The sequence below is a fragment of the Lissotriton helveticus genome, chromosome 1_1 (assembly GCF_964261635.1).
Source record: "Lissotriton helveticus chromosome 1_1, aLisHel1.1, whole genome shotgun sequence".
In the NCBI taxonomy this organism is placed as follows: domain Eukaryota; kingdom Metazoa; phylum Chordata; class Amphibia; order Caudata; family Salamandridae; genus Lissotriton; species Lissotriton helveticus.
The window spans coordinates 128,449,098-128,466,305 of record NC_136057.1 but is presented as its reverse complement, the minus strand read 5'-3'; the positions used below and the strand labels follow the sequence as shown (position 1 = coordinate 128,466,305).

At 54.6% G+C, this 17,208-nt stretch overlaps 1 protein-coding gene across 1 annotated transcript in view; it reads right to left on the bottom strand.

Moving 5' to 3' along the window:
- LOC144768464 (uncharacterized) overlaps positions 1-5,063 on the bottom strand; it is a 36,226-nt gene extending 31,163 nt beyond the window's left edge. Inside the window, exon 1 of the mRNA XM_078652187.1 lies at positions 4,968-5,063. The gene's annotated coding sequence lies outside the window, so the exon portion shown is untranslated. The remainder of the gene's footprint in view (positions 1-4,967) is intronic.
- Between the last annotated feature and the right edge of the window lie 12,145 nt (positions 5,064-17,208).

The window sequence follows — 17,208 nt, the reverse complement described above, 5'->3', positions numbered from 1 at the left end:
CCCCTCTGTCTCTCCAGGCCTCTCCCCCCTCCCCTAACCTCTGTCTCTCCAGGCCTCTCACCCCCCCTCCCCTCCCCTCTGTCTCTCCAGGCCTCTCACCCCCCCTCCCCTCTGTCTCTCCAGGCCTCTTACCCCCTCCCTCCCCTCTGTCTCTCCAGGCCTCTCACCCCCCCTCCCCTCCCCTCTGTCTCTCCAGGCCTCTCACCCCCCTCCCTCCCCTCTGTCTCTCCAGGCCTCTCACCCCCCTCCTCCCCTCTGTCTCTCCAGGCCTCTCGCCCCTCCCTCCCCTCTGTCTCTCCAGGCCTCTCACCCCCTCCCCTCTCCTCTGTCTCTCCAGGCCTCTCCCCCCTCCCTCCCCTCTGTCTCTCCAGGCCTCTCACCCCCCTGGCCTCCCCTCTGTCTCTCCAGGCCTCTCACCCCCCTCCCCTCCCCTCTGTCTCTCCAGGCCTCTCCCCCTCCCTCCCCTCTGTCTCTCCAGGCCTCTCACCCCCCTCCCTCCCCTCTGTCTCTCTAGGCCTCTTCCCCCCTGGCCTCCCCTCTGTCTCACCAGGCCTCTCACCCCCCTCCCTCCCCTCTGTCTCACCAGGCCTCTCACCCCCTCCCTCCCCTCTGACTCTCCAGACCTCTTACCCCCCTCCCTCCCCTCAGACTCTCCAGGCCTCAAACCCCCCTCCCCTCTGTCTCTCCAGGCCTCTCACCCCCCCCTCCCCTCTGTCTCTCCAGGTCTCTCACCCCCCTCCCCTCTGTCTCTCCAGGCCTCTCCCCCCCTGGCCTCCCCTCTGTCTCTCCAGGTCTCTCACCCCCCTCCCTCCCCTCTGTCTCTTCAGGCCTCTCACCCCATCCCTCCCCTCTGTCGCTCCAGGTCTCTCACCCCCCTCACCCCTCCCCTCTGACTCACCAGGCCTCTCACCCCCCTCCCTCCCCTCTGTCTCTCCAGGCCTCTCACCCCCTCTCCTCCCCTCTGTCTCTCCAGGCCTCTCACCCCCCTCCCTCCCCTCTGTCTCTCCAGGCCTCTCACCCCCTTCCCTCCCCTCTGTCTCTCCAGGCCTCTCACCCCCCCTCCCCTCTGTCTCTCCAGGCCTCTCACCCCCCTCCCTCCCCTCTGTCTCACCAGGCCTCTCCCCCCCTCCCCTCTGTCTCTCCAGGCCTCTCACTCCCCCCCTCCCCTCTGTCTCTCCAGGCCTCTCACCCCTCCCCTCCCCTCCGTCTCTCCAGGCCTCTCACCCCCCCTCCCTCCCCTATGTCTCTCCAGGCCTCTCACCCCCTCCCTCCCCTCTGTCTCTCCAGGCCTCTCACCCCCCTCCCACCCCTCTGTCTCTCCAGGCCTCTCACCACCCCCCTCTGTCTCTCCAGGCCTTTCACCCCCCCCTCCCCTCTGACTCTCCAGGCCTCTCACCCCCTCCCCTCCTCCCCTCTGACTCTCCAGGCCTCTCACCCCCTCCCCTCCTCCCCTCTGTCTCTCCAGGCCTCTCACCACCCCCCTCTGTCTCTCCAGGCCTCTCACCCCTTCCCCTCTGTCTGAGCAGGCCTCTCACCCCCCTCCCCTCTGTCTCTCCAGGCCTCTCACCTCCTCCCCTCTGTCTCTCCAGGCCTCTCACCCCCCTCCCTCCCCTCTGACTCACCAGGCCTCCCCCCCTCCCCTCTGTCTCTCCAGGCCTCTCACCCCCTCCTCCCCTCTGTCTCTCCAGGCCTCTTACCCCTCTCCCTCCCCTCTGTCTCTCCAGGCCTCTCACCCCCCTCCCTCCCCTCTGTCTCTTCAGGTCTCTCGCCCCCTCCCTCCCCTCTGTCTCTCCAGGCCTCTTACCCCCCTCCCTCCCCTCTGTCTCTCCATGCCTCTCCCCCCCTCCCTCCCCTCCCCTCTGTCTCTCCAGGCCTCTCACCCCCCTCCCTCCCCTCTGTCTCTCCAGGCCTCTCACCCCCTCCCTCCTCCCTGTCTCTCCAGGCCTCTCAACCCCCTCCCCTCCCCTCTGACTCTCCAGGCCTCTCACCCCCTCCCTCCCCTCTGTCTTTCCAGGCCTCTCACCCCCTCCTCAGCCTCCCCTCTTGTTTTTATTTATGCGTTTTTCTATAGCGCGGCTTTACCCGAAGGTGTCAGAGAGCTTCACAAAGGAACAGAACTGATACATGAGAACATTACAAGTGAGCAAAATACAAAGGCAAACGTTACATTAAATGAAGCAAATTACAATTGTGCGCCAACAAAGTATAAAGAGGTAGTAAACGGTGCATTACAAAAGTGACAATCGTGAGTCAATAAAATACAAGAGGTAGCAAACGGTGCATTGCTCCGTGATCAAAATAGCGGACAGTCTTTCACCTCCTTCGGCGGTGGGTCAAGGTGTTCCCCAAAGGCTCTATTCTTGCACCCACATTGTTCAATCTCTATTTGGAACCTCTGGAAATCTCCTAAGTAAATCTGGGGTCAACTATCACCTCTACGCTGACGACACTCAAATCTACCTAAAGGGTTGCCTCCACTCAAGATCTCTCTGTCCTAAGCTCTACCCTCGACTCCATTCATAACTGGATGTCAACACATCAACTGATCCTGAACCCCTCCAAAACTGAGTTCCTCCTCCTCTCCTCCTCACTTTCTCCTCCCCGGAGCAATCATGGATGGACCAGATGAATCTGATGAACACTAATCCCATCATTGTCGACAGCGCAAAATCCCTTGGTGTCATACTCGACACAAACTCAACCTACTCTCCCACATTAATTCAATTGCAAAGTCTGCCCGATACCAACTGCGCCTTCTTTGGGGGATTCGTCGCTTCTTCCCGGTGCATGACCTCAAAACCCTGGTCCAATCGCTGGTCCTCTCCAGACTTGACTACTGCAATTCTCTTCTGACTGGCCTCCCCAAATCCCACCTATCCCCCTTAAGTCTGTTCTAAATTCAGCAGCTCGTTTCATTTATGGGGCCAAAAGAAGCGACCACATCACTCCCATGTTATCCTCCCTCCGCTGGCTCCCCATCGAGGCTAGAGCTATCTACAAGACTGCCTGCATCACCCATAAAGCCTTGCACTCCTCCTCTCCGCGCTACCTGGCGAATAAATTGAAACTCTCTGGAGGCTCTAGACCATCACGAAATGCGGAAAATCTACTACTTGAACCTCCCACTTTCAAGAAGGAGAGATCGATGGCCCAATCCTTTTCAGGCAGCGCAGTGAGAATCTGGAACTCACTTCCGCCTCAGCTCCGGACCACCTCCTCCTCCCAAGCCTTCAAATCTGACCTCAAAGCTCTCCTTCTTCAAAGACATTTCCAAATGTAATTCATGCCCTCTCTGCTATCTGAGGGAAGCCCTTCAACTACTGAAAAATCTATTTTACTTGACTATGGAAGTGTCTTCCCAGTGTGTTCTTGTGGTTTGAGAGTCTGCCTCTTTTGGCAGTATTGTCCTTCTTCCTGTGGCGGGGACTCGTGGGTGACTTGCATCCGTCACCTTCTCCTGTAACACACTGTTTACACTCCTACATTTGTTTGTGTCGACACCTGCACAAGTGCCACCAGTGCCTTCGTAACGTTTGTTCTTGTGCTGGAGTGTCCTCCATATATTGCAGTATTATACCTCTATATTTATTTTGTACGCTTTTTGTAACCTGCACACGTCACTTTTTTCCTCCTGCAATGCACCGTTTGCTACCTCTTGTATTTTGTTGATTCACGATTGTCACTTTTGTAATGCACCGTTTGCTACCTCTTATATTTTGTTGGCGCACAATTGTCATTTTGCTTCATTTAATGTAACGTTTGCTTTTGTATTTTGTTCACTTGTAATGTTCTCATGTATCAGTTTCTGTTCCTATTGTGAAGCGCTCTGACACCTTCGGGTAAAATCCGCGCTATATAAAAATGCATAAATAAATAAATAAAAATAAATTGCAGGAGGAAAAAGTGACGTGTGCAGGTTACAAAAAGCGTACAAAATAAATATAGAGGTATAATACTGCAATATATGGAGGACACTCCAGCAGAAGAACAAACGTTACGTAGGCACTGCTCTCCAGGCCTCTCACCCCCCCCCCCCCCCCTCCCTCCCCTCTGTCTCTCCAGGCCTCTCACCCCCTCCCCTCCTCCCCTCTGTCTCTCCAGGCCTCTCACCCCCCTCCTCCCCTCTGTCTCTCCAGGCCTCTCACCCCCCTCCCCTCTGTCTCTCCAGGCCTCTCACCCCCCTCCCTCCCCTCTGTCTCTCCAGGCCTCTCACCCCCTCCATCCCCTCTGTCTCTCCAGGCCTCTCACCACCCTCCCTCCCCTCTGTCTCTCCAGGCCTCTCACCCCCCTCCTTCCCTCTGTCTCTCCAGGCCTCTCACCCCCCTCCCTCCCCTCTGTCTCTCCAGGCCTCTCACCCCCCCTCCATCCCCTCTGTCTCTCCAGGCCTCTCACCCCCCCCTCTCTCCCCTCTGACTCTCCAGGCCTCTCACCCCCCTCCCCTCCCTCCCCTCTGTCTCTCCAGGCCTCTCACCCCCCCCCCTCCCTCCCCTCTGTCTCTCCAGGCCTCTCACCCCCCCTCCCCTCCCCTCTGTCTCTCCAGGCCTCTCACCCCCCTCCCTCCCCTCTGTCTCTCCAGGCCTCTCACCCCCCCTCCATCCCCTCTGTCTCTCCAGGCCTCTCACCCCCCCCCCCTCTCTCCCCTCTGTCTCTCCAGGCCTCTCACCCCCCCCCCTCTCTCCCCTCTGACTCTCCAGGCCTCTCACCCCCCTCCCCTCCCCTCCCTCCCCTCTGTCTCTCCAGGCCTCTCACCCCCCCCCCCCTCTCTCCCCTCTGACTCTCCAGGCCTCTCACCCCCCTCCCCTCCCTCCCCTCTGTCTCTCCAGGCCTCTCACCCCCCTCCCCTCCCTCCCCTCTTTCTCTCCAGGCCTCTCACCCCCCTCTCTCCCCTCTGTCTCTCCAGGCATCTCACCCCCTCCCTCCCCTCTGTCTCTCCAGGCCTCTCACCCCTCCCCTCCCCTCTGACTCACCAGGCCTCACAGCGCCTGGAGATGTAGCCTCCGCTTCGAGGCGCCCCCGGGGTTGCAGCTCCGCTGTCACCTGAGGTAGTGAATGCTGATCTGCGCATGCGCCGCCCACTGGCTACAGACTTATGGGGTGTAGGTAGTGAGTGTACTTCTGCGCATGCGCTAAACTCGGGTTACGCGTTTGTGAAAAGATCGACTGTTAATAATTGCGCATGCGCGCACCTTCGGCTACGAGTTGGGAAGGAGCCCGTCGTTTAAGGGTCTGCGCATGCGCAGCACAGCCCGTGTGCTACCTTGACAGTGCTCCACCGGGGTCTGCGCATGCGCAGTGCGAACCGGGTGCTACCATTGATGTTACCCGTAGGGGTCTGCGCATGCGCTGAGGGACCAGTGTGTTGTCCCGACAGCTGACCCCTGACCCCGGGTTCACCGTTTGTGTTCATGAGATTTCACGAGCACCAGAGAGAGCTGAACCAGACTGAGGTGAGTCAATGGTCACTGGTTACAGGGGGGGGGGAGAGGTGAAGGATTCTATGAGGCCCAGGGGGGGGGGGGGGCAGAGGTGAAGGGTTCTATGGGGCCCCCTGGGGGGGAGGCGCAGGAGGTGAAGGATTCTATGGGGCCCCCTGGGGGGGGGGGGGGCAGGAGTTGAAGGATTCTATGGGGCCCCTGGGGGGGGAGGGGCAGGAGGTGAAGGGTTCTATGGGGGCCCCTAGGGGGGTCAGAGGTGAAGGATTATATGGGGCCCCCTGGGGGGGGGGGGGAGCAGGAGGTGAAGGATTCTATGGTGGCCCCTGGGGGGAGGGGCAGAGGTAAAGGATTCTATGGGGCCCCCTGGGGTGGGGGCAGGGGTAAAGGATTCTATGGGGGGCCCTGGGGGGGAGGGGCAGGAGGTGAAGGATTCTATGGGGGCCCCTGGGGGGAGGGGCAGAGGTGAAGGGTTCTATGGGGCCCCCTGCGGGGGAGGGGCAGGAGGAGAAGGGTTCTATGGGGCCCCCTGGGGGTTAGGGGCAGGAGGTGAAGGATTCTATGGGGCCTCCTGGGGGGGAGGAGCAGGAGGTGAAGGATTCTATGGGGCCCAGGGGGGGGGGGCAGAAGGTGAAGGATTCTACGGGCCCCTGGGGGGAGGGGCAGGAGGTGAAGGGTTCTATGGGGCCCCCTGCGGGGGAGGGGCAGGAGGAGAAGGGTTCTATGGGCCCCCTTGGGGTTAGGGGCAGAGGTGAAGGGTTCTATGGGGCCCCCTGGGGGGGGAGGCGCAGGAGGTGAAGGATTCTATGGGGCCCCCTGGGGGGGGCAGGAGGTGAAGGATTCTATGGGGCCCCTGGGGGGGAGGGGCAGGAGGTGAAGGGTTCTATGGGGGCCCCTGGGGGGGAGGGGCAGAGGTGAAGGGTTCTATGGGGCTCCCTGCGGGGGAGGGGCAGGAGGAGAAGGGTTCTATGGGGCCCCCTGGGGGGGAGGGGCAGGAGGTGAAGGATTCTATGGGGCCCCCTGGGGGGGGAGGAGCAGGAGGTGAAGGATTCTATGGGGCCCGGGGGGGGGGCAGGAGGTGAAGGATTCTACGGGGCCCCTGGGGGGAGGGGTAGGAGGTGAAGGGTTCTATGGGGCCCCCTGGGGGCGCAGAGGTGAAGGACTCTATGTGCCCCCCTGGGGGGGGCAGAGGTGAAGGATTCTATTGGGCCCCCTGGGAGGCAGGGGCAGAGGTAAAGGATTCTATGGGGGCCCCTGGGGTGGGGGCAGGGGTGAAGGATTCTATTGGGCCCCCTGGGTGGGAGGGGCAGAGGTAAAGGATTCTATGAGGCCCCCTGGGGGGGGGCAGGGGTGAAGGATTCTATGAGCCCCCTGGGGGGGGCAGAGGTGAAGGACTCTATGGCCCCCCTGGGGGGGCAGAGGTGAAGGATGCTATTGGGCCCCCTGGGGGGGGCAGGGGCAGAGGTAAAGGATTCTATGGGGGCCCCTGGGGTGGGAGCAGGGGTGAAGGATTCTATTGGGCCCCCTGGGGGGGGGGGAGGGGCAGAGGTAAAGGATTCTATGGGGCCCCCTGGGGTGGGGGCAGGGGTGAAGGATTCTATGGGGCCCCCTGGGGGGGGAGGGGCAGGAGGTGATCAGGGAGCAGGCGATCAATCAATCAGAGGTTGGTGAAGCTGATAGAGCGCGCAGGTCACCCGGCTAGTCTTACCATCCTCACCTGGGCTCATAAGCATGACTAACCCTAAGAACCACCAGGTAACCTTTGCGCCAACTCTAATCAGTGATTTCTGAATTTCGTTTTAGGACCTATACCATTGTCTTACCAATCCTTATCATCGGCACCTAAAGTCCTAAGGGATCAAGGGAGTTAGCAAGAAAATAGGTAGAACAATAATACTTCATTAACCTTAAATAAGCACAAACTCGAGGAAGATTTCAACTCTTTATCGATTAAAATTATTAAATGTCACAGTCCAAATATGCAAGATCAAAGCTCTTTCAATTAGGAAGATAATGATGAAAGCAATAATATGCAAAGAGGTTATGAGACTTAATTTTGGCATTTAACAAAGGTAGGGAAGAGAAAAGGGATGACAGACGATAACATACCCACATGTATTTATATTTACCTAAAATAGTGTGAAGACCAGCCCTGGCCACGGGCTGGGATAAAGGACAGAACCCCGAATATACAGGTGCCACCAGGATAAAACAGATGCAGACCAGAATTAGGACAGGTAAAGCCAAATTGGATCAGGACAAGACCACCATAGGTTAAGACCGACACCCACAGCTAAAGTTGCTCCGCCAGCGTTACAACCCTCTCTACAGCTAACAGTCGAACCCCGATTGGGTCATCGAATCTTCTCCCATAGAAACCCCAAAACTGTTATCGATTTTTCTGACAGAGTGCTCTGCCAGCACCTCTGCTCTCGATCGCCTATCGAGTGCGTTGGGTCAGTGACAGGTCAGCTATTCGGACAAGTCGTACAAAACTAACTAGCTAAGCCTACTCTAGTTATACTTTTTTCAGGGCAGTGTACCACCCCCCAATGTTGCAAGTGTAAGGATCCCCAATTTTGATTGGACAAAAGACGAGGAGAGGTCATCACACCATATCAAAATGAAACTTTTCTTTAGAATATTGAAATTAGCGTTCCCGCCCATAACTTTATTTTCCCATGCAGGTTTATTCCACCCAACAATGGATGTTCTAATAGTAAATAGAATGTTATAATATAACTTCCTTTTGAGAGTTCAGCAGGTCATCTTCCCAGGCGCATCTCCGTCAAGACTGTCCCTGGCGCTCATTCAATGCCATGACTTGGGCTTTCTTGGTTTCTTGTGCGCATGTTCAAAATGGGTGCAGTGGGATTTCATCAGGCCCGAAATGTGATACATGCAATAATAGAAAACAAACAGTTTTAGAACAAAGAATAAATGAATGTTCTGTATACCACTTATCTCTACTCTATTACCATTACTTTATTTTAACTATAGCGTTAGGGGTTAAGCAGAATGAACAATTTAGTGAAAGCAGCAAAGCAAGCATTATCACGTTATGACATAGAGAACCCATTTTAGTTTCTGGTGCGCAGAAGCAAAGTCTTCCCCTCAAACGAAAGGTACATCATATCACATGAGTATGACTGACTTATGCGCAGAACAGATCCTGCGTTGTGGTGGCCATATTAATGCAAAATGCTTACGGTTAGTAAAAGCACATAGGCAAGCTTCCCCTAGATACTAAAAATGTCACGTGGTGGAATATTAATAAGACAAAACATGTAGTTTAGTAGGTTTACAAGTTATTTAGAGAGGGCTGAGTCCGAGCAAGTTGCTTTTCATGCGCAACCTTGCTTCATCAAAGCGCAGCTACTCCACCACAAGGGTCGGAGGTGTCTCTTGGGTGCGTGGAAGGCGAGGCGGTTGTTTAAGTATGATTGTCCAATGTTCTGGAAGGCCTTGTATGGGTGGGTTAGAAGCTTGAAGGTTATTCTTCATTGAATGGGGAGCCAGTGGCGATCTCGGAGGTGTTGGGTTATGTGGTTGCGACAGGTGATGTCTAGGATCAGTCTGACTGTGGCGTTCTGGACGTTCTGGACTTAACGTAGTCATTTCTTGTAGATTCTGGCATAGAGAGCATTGCCGTAGTCCAGTCTGCTACTGATGAGGGCGCGCATGACAGTTTTTCTGTATTCGGATGGGATCTATCTGAAAGCTTTTCAGAGTACACGAAGGGTGTTGAAGCAGGCTGAAGATACGCTGTTAATCTGTCCTTTGATTGTGAGCGATGAGTCTAGCATTATGCCAAGGTTTCGTGCATAGTGCAATGCAAATAAATGATGGACGGAATGCTGAATAAATCATACATTCACCCCCAGTCAAGACATCTGGGTTAAATCCATTGTTCTTTTGCTCGCCATACTACCCCAGTTTAGACCCAATCATATGTAAATCAGTCTTGACCCTGTGCCTCATGGGAACAGTCCAGACCGACCTGCCAAGCCAGGTCCTTCCTGGACCGGAAACAAGCATCCTGGGACCTGTTTCTGTGTATTACCCTTCATCAGCCAGGCTAGCTTGAATCCAGTGGCACAGTGAGCAAGGGACCCACGTCTGGGCATACCCATCACACTTAGGGTGAAAAGTGCTACGCAAACAAATGATGGGCGGAATGCTGAATAAATCATACATTCACCCCAGTCAAGAGATCTGGGTTAAATCCATCATTCTTTTGCTCACCCTGCCACCCCAGTTTAGACCCAGCCAGGGAGTACCTGGCTTGGCAGTTATGTCTGGACTGTTCCCATGAGGCACAGGGTCAAGACTGATTTGCATTTCTTTTCTACTAGGTGGCTAACCCCCACATACACAGCCGTAAATTTAGTTACACCATTAATCACTGGGATTTTGCAGTGCTTGAATATCTATGCATTTCGTTTTATATACCATTGCAGAGTCTTATATCTGACTTTTTTTAGGTGTTTTAGCAAGATGTAAAAAATTTGCAGTATCATATTCCCATAAAAAACTTTTTTTTAAAATCTTTAATTCTTAGCATCCTGAGGATCTAGTGAATCTAAAAGTGCTGTGTGCAAAATTCGTAAAATATTAAATTCTTAAATTAGGAAGGGCTAGTCCACCTTCTTTCAGTGGCCTATATAAAGTGTCTAGTGCTAAGCAAGGGGATTTCTTTGCCCGAATAAAAGCTCTAAACATGCTCTCTATTTCCTTAAAAACGTCATCTGTAGAGCCACAGGATCAGCAGCAAGCAAAAAATTATATAGTGGTAAAACTGACATCCGAATTAACCGAGTTCGACCCCATAATGGAGAGAGGCAACTTATTCCATTTAGTAAATAGTGCCTTAATCTTACTGGAAAGGGGGGTTTAATTTAGTTCAAATAAGTTATTAATATTTTGTGTGAAATACACCCCCAGATATCAATTGGTTCTGGAATTAATTAATGGATAACATTTGTGCATTAAAGTGTCTTGTGTACAATTACATAATAAAATCTCAGTTTTTGATTTATTAATCTTATAACCTCCCAGGTCTTAATACATTTGAAAGATTGACAAAACTCTTTTCTGATTTTCAATATCTGGTTTTAAAAACAACAGTATATCATCTGCGTATAATTTAATGGGAGTCATACCATCTACAGCTGGATTTATATTTGGTGAATCACGAACAGCGATAGCTAAAGGTTCAATGAAGAGGTGAAAAAGAATGTGTGATAAAGTGCAGCCCTGTTTTTCCCTTATTTATCATGCATGTTCCACTATTTCTAGCATTTATAACTATTTGGACTTTTGCTCTCTTGTACATACTAGATAATAACTGAATCTAATAGGAAATCTTGTTAAAGAATTATAAAAAGGCTCTCCCAGCTTACCAAATAATCACCTGTGCAGGCATGTTTTTCTGTGCAAAATAAACTAAAGCTTCAGTTAGAAAGATTGTATTAAAAGGTAACTGTATTACAGACACTAAACCGCACTGGTCGGAGTGGATAAAAGTTCCGATGACCGAATTGATTTGGTTAGCTAAAAGCTTCATAATTTATAATCCACATTTAAAAGGCGAATGGCCTATATGAATTTATGTATTCATTATCTTATCCTTTTTTTATAAAGCTGACTATTGTTGCTAAACAAAATGAATCCGGAATCTCCCCACCCTCCAGAACATGATTGGCTAATTTTAGTAGTTCTGGGTTTAAAACTGATGCAAAGGGAGCGTGGCCAAGATGGCGACCTGAGCGGACGGAAGATCGAGAGTCTGCCCGCCCGAGGTCCCCTATTGTGACCCTACACAGCGCTCTGGACCCTGACGAGTGAATCCCCACACCCATATTCGCTCCAAATGCCTCCGAATTGTACTTCGGGCGTTTTGGCAAAGGACGACCTCCCCGGTGGACTTAGGGGCCGGAGGGACCGCGACTCCATCATGGCGGCGGCCCGAGCAGCAGCAGCGTAACAATGCCCGGCTGCCCATGAGATCCCACGGAGAGACCCGCCTGCGGTCCAGAGACGTGGGCACCAGCGAGCTCCAGGAGGCAGAGTGGCGAGTGGAGAGTGCGGAGCTGCGGCCGCGGCGCACTGGTGAGGCTGTCGGCAGCGACGGCGGGCGCACTCCAGGGTGACTCCAAAATTGAGCCCCGGGCTTGGAGGCCTAGGCCGGGGAGGGGGGACTACGCAGCGGCCTGCCACAAACGCCCTCTAACCACACAGGGCAAGCGCAATAGAGGCCGACCGCCGACCGGCTAAATGGACCTCTGCTGGGTCCTGGAGGAGGAGCGCCGGCATCAACACACGCGGCCCCCGACACAGGGGACGCAAAAATGGAGCCCCGGGCCCAGTGGCCGACCACCCGCGACATCCACCTGGCGGCCCCGACCCATACACTAGCACAGGGGGGACGCAGCAGTAGGAACGGGCAGTGAGGACCCGTGCACAGAGACCGCTGAGAGCCACAATCAGGGCAGTGGAGACCCGGTGCCGGGGGGTGCCCGAAATCAAGCCCGAGTCTTTGCAACCTACTCGGAGGTGAAGACTTGACCCGATCGGACAGGCGCCCTGTGCCCACATGCCGGACGGCGCTGTCTGTGCCCCGCAGGCCGATAGCTGTAGGCGGAGGACAGTGAGCAGCGGCCTGACGTCGTGATTCAAGGGTTTGGTGCCCAGGCCTACAGCTTTCGAGGTGAGGAGCTCCAGGGGGGCTCGCGGCCTACGGGCCCCCTAAGACACCTGAGGGCCTGCGGGGGGGGGCTGCCGGAAGAGAGCCACCTGGACAGCTTCAGTGTATCTAGAGCAACAGCACAGGGAGACTGGGTGTGGATCCCCCTGGCCACAGCGGCACCCACCCCACCGGCACCCACCCCACCAAGGGAACAAGACAACCCGGGCGTCCGGAGGTGTGAGAGGACTTTTGAGGGGCCTACCCAAGAGGGTGGTCGACGGGGTGCCCCCGAGCTCTGGGGCAAAGGACGGGGCAAAGAAACGGGGATCTGCACATTACCCCCTGCCAGACGGTGAGCACGAGGAGTACTGAGGAGCGGGAGACGGTGAACCATGGCCAACACCTGCCGCACTATCCCCGAAATGCTGGCTAAGGGCAACCTCAAAGTGGAGAAGAGCCCCCCGCACACTCCTCAAGGGGTGCAGAGGGAGACCTCGGGGCCGGGAGATGGGGAGACGACCATCACAAAAACATTCCTAGAGACCCCTATATAATTCATTACGAGAAGATTTCCAAACTTTAAAACAAGAAATGGCCGGGGAACACCGCGAGCTGCGGCGGGATGTCGACGGTCTTGGTGAACAGCTTGCGGCAGTGGAAGAATCGACGCAGGCCCAGAGCGAGGAGATTGATCTGCTACAGCAGGAAGTGATTCGCCTGAAGGACCAACAAGTAGATCTCCAAGCACATATGGAAGACCTCGAGAACCCCTCTCGGAGGAACAACATCAGGGTCCGAGGCGTTCCGTCCAAAATAGAAGGGGACAATGTCACTCGCTCCTTGAGGCGTTCCGTCCAAAATGGAAGGGGACAATGTCACTCGCTCCATACAGGAGATGTTCAGGGACATTCTGGGGGAGGCCACCGATTTTCCCATCCGCATAGACAGAGCGCACAGGGCGGGCATTGCGCGCTGGGCTCCTGCCCCACCGCCTGGCATCTTGGCCTTCCTCCCTGACTACCCTCTGAAGGAGAGGATTCTCCAGGCAGCACGAAGGAAGCAGCCCCTGAGCTACCAGGGACACCAGGTGGCTTGGTATCAAGACCTTTCCACCATCACCCTACATAAGAGGAAGGCTTTCCGAATTGCCACAACGTTTCTCAGAGAAAAGGGATTTCCCTACTCATGGGGACACCCCTTCTGACTAGTCTTCAAATGGCAGGGGTCCCTACATCAACTTAGATCATTACGCGACACGTGTGCCCTGCTGGGTATTGACTTCCCAGAGGAGCCCCAACCACCAGAGGACTCTTTGCGATCCTCACAAGAGAAATCCCCACGCCCCTCGCAGGACGGGTGGCAGCGAGTGGGCTGCTACCGCTCGTCCAAAGCCACCTTGAAACCGGACCCCGCTGTGGTGGCGCTGATGCAAGCATCAGCTATTCAGGAAGTGCCCAAAGACACAGCTGCATGCCACTGATCAAGTAGAGACAGGGGCTCAACTTGCATTTTGTTTCAGCGGGTCTGACAGGGGGGCCGAATGGGTCGCCACAACCACGTACTCCTTCATGTGTTGTTACCACAGGCCTGAACTGGGAACTAACCGGCCTGGGACTATGGACCGATTGCGGGAATTCTTTGTTGGGGTTAGGGAGGGACAGGGAGGGAGGGGACAGGGGGAGGGGGCCAGGAGAGGGAGTAGAGGGGGACAGGGGGAAGTTCTGTGGGGAGTTGGGATAGGGGGGGTAGGGTGTCCAGTGCTCGATGTTCAGACACTAATCCCGGTTGCTATACCCATGCAGGGTGAGGGGTTCCCCGCGCCCCAACCCATCACGTGCGACTGCCCCATGTCATGTCAGGCCCCACACACTAGCGCTATTGGATTTTCCATAGGTAATGCCTCCTACCACTTGTAAGGTACTGACCCCAAATGTGCGGGGCCTTAACAACCTCGTCAAACGACGAGCGATTCTGTCCAGCCTGGAAAATGCACACGCAGACATATGCCTATTGCAAAAGACTCATTTACTAGCACAAGACTGTCACCGGCTACGCTCCCGCAAATTCCCCACACAATTCTTCTCCTCTGGACCGACCAAAACTGCAGGGGGTGGCGATCCTGGTGGCGCGACACTTCAAGGGGGAGGTATTACATAAGAGCGCGGAGATTAAAGGGCGGCTGCTCGCATATCGCTTTACCCTGGGGGGTCTCGCGTTCACGGTGGGATCAGTGTATGCCCCTAACGAGAGCCAAGAACAATTCCTTCACACAGCCATCACCGACATCACAGCCACACCAGACAGACACATTATACTAGGAGGTGACTTAAATTTAGTCTTTGATAACGCACTGGACAGGTCGAGCCAACGTACACACCAAGTAGGAGTGCTCTCCCCTGGAGGCGCTGAACGGTTGAAGGAACTGGACCTCCATGATCTTTGGCGCACACACCATCCCCGAGATATAGAATACTCTTACTACTCTAACGCTCACAAAACTTATGCCAAATTAGACTACCTTATAGCCTCAGGGCCAACATGCGCATTAACGACCTCGACGGAGATAGGAGTGCTTTCACTCTCAGATCATGCGCCAGTCACCGCCACGCTCACTCTGCCACCTACATCTTGCCCCCCGAGAGTGTTGCGCCTCTGGGACACATTATTGCACAGGAAAGATACGATAAAGCACATTCAGACACAATCAGGGATTACCTTTCCCACAACGCCAACCCCGTCACGTCCTTGCGACACAGTGGGCGGCGTTGAAGGCCGTCCTCCGTGGGGACTTTATATCCCTATCCTCAGCCGACAACAGGGACAGACAACGTAAGCGCAACGAGCTTACGCAACGCGTGCATGAATTAGAACAAATGCACCAGAGGACATGGGCCCCGAGAATCTGGAAGCAACTGAAGGCCATGAGACAACAGCTGTCGGCCCTGGACATGGACCGTGCAGAATTTGCGGCACTGAGGTTGTGGCATGCATATTATACAGGAGGGGACAGATGTGGCCGCCTGTTAGCTAATCAGTTGCGGGTCACACATCAGCACCAAAAGGTTAAAGCAATTATCCGACCCGATGGGGTAAGCGTCTCGGAAGACGCGGACATTGCCGATGCCTTCTGCAAGTTTCATGCTTCCCTCTATACAGGGGATCCACCCGGTGGCCCTGAAGCTGCGGACTACCTAGGCTCGGTCCCACTCCCCTCACTGACGACACCTTAAGCAGACCACCTACAGAGGGACATTTGGGTGGAGGAGGTGATCGCCGCTATCTCCAGGCTCAAACTCGGGAAAGCACCGGGGCCAGATGGCTTCCCAGCCCTTTTTTACAAGAAATTTTGCACCACATTAGTACCGCTCCTCACTAGCCTATTTAACACATTTGCCGAACCCGGCGCGATATCGCCCGACTTCCTACGGGCGTCCATAACGGTCATTCCCAAGCCAGGAAAGGATCCGACCAGATGCAGGGCCTACCAAACCGATATCACTGCTAAATGTGGACCTCAAACTCTACACGGGTATTCTGGCTGCCCTTCTAGAGCTCCATCTTCCAGGTCTCATAAATCCAGACCAGGCCGGCTTTATTCCGGAGCGTCAGACGGTAGATAACACAAAGCGTATCTCGCACCTGATAGAAAAAGCAACCTGCAAACCGGGAGAGAGACTGATGCTGGCGGTGGACGCCGAAAAAACGTTCAACCGAGTCCATTGGCCCTATCTAGACATGGTGCTAGCAAAAGTAGGAATTGGGGAGAAATTCCGCAACCTCATTTTTTATTGTTACAGATCCCTCACTGCAGTAGTCCGGGTAAACAGATATAGCTCTGCCAGTTTTTGCATTGAGAGGGGCACAAGGCAGGGGTGCCCGCTCTCGCCCCTCTTATTTGCTCTTTACATGGAGCCTTTTGCCCAACGAGTGCGTCAAAATCCAGAGATTACAGGGATAAAGTTCGGTGGATTCACAAATGCTGTCAACCTATACGCCGACGATATATTGCTCTCCTTAGACAGTCCGCGAACGGCTTTACCAGCCTGTATGGCGGAATTGGACTCATTCGCCGAAGTGGCGGGCTTCAAAATGAATCCAGACAAATCGCTTGCACTAGACCTATCGCTATCCCCTCCCACGAGAACCTATTTACAAGGATTATTTCCCCTCCAGTGGGCAACGGGCACGGTCCCTTATCTGGGGATCCAACTGGCCCCCTCACTTACCACTATGGCAGTGGAGAACTACACAGCGCTCTGCAGGAAAATACGGGAGGAACTGGGACGCTGGCGGCACTTCCCACTCTCCTGGTTGGGTAGGATTGGAGCAGTTAAAATGACCATCTTACCCAAATTCTCTACCTCTTTCGGGCCCTACCCTTGCGACTGCCGGCCGGTTGGATACGGTAAACGCAAGCCGAACTTGCCCAATTCATCTGGCAGGGGCGGAAACCGCGAATGCGGAGAGCATTAGTCACTTTGGCCCCAGAATCCGGAGGCCTGGGAATACCGGACCTGCACAAATACTATCAGGCGGCGCAATTGCGCTACCTGGTGCAATGGAGCAAGTGGGAGTCAGAGAAGCACTGGCTCTTCCAAGACCAGGCTGTAGCAGGCCGACCACTGCATGAAATCCCCTCTCTTCAGAGGGGCCAGAGGCCTGCAAATTTGTATGCCTCACTCATCACACGCATCCCTATGGAGGTGTGGGACGCCACGAGCCTCACACATGGCCTCACAACTTTCCTGTCTCCACTCACGGGCATGGAGAAATCGGCCTTTGCGCATTGGAGACCAGCGGGTTGCCGCTTTTTATACCACATTTATAGCGCGGAGGGAGTGCTTCCATTTACACACTTTAAACAAGAGTACACCCTGCCAGAGAAAGATCGGATGCGGTACCTTCAAGTCAGACACTGGGCACTTCAGCCACAGGTGCGTGCAGATGCAGACAGGCGGTTTTTACCATATGAACAATGGCTGCGATCCCGCACTTCAAATGCTAAACTCATATCTGATCTATACAAAATTCTGCAAACACTGCAGACGCACATCTACAACCCCGGTAGGGAGCGATGGGAGAGGGAAC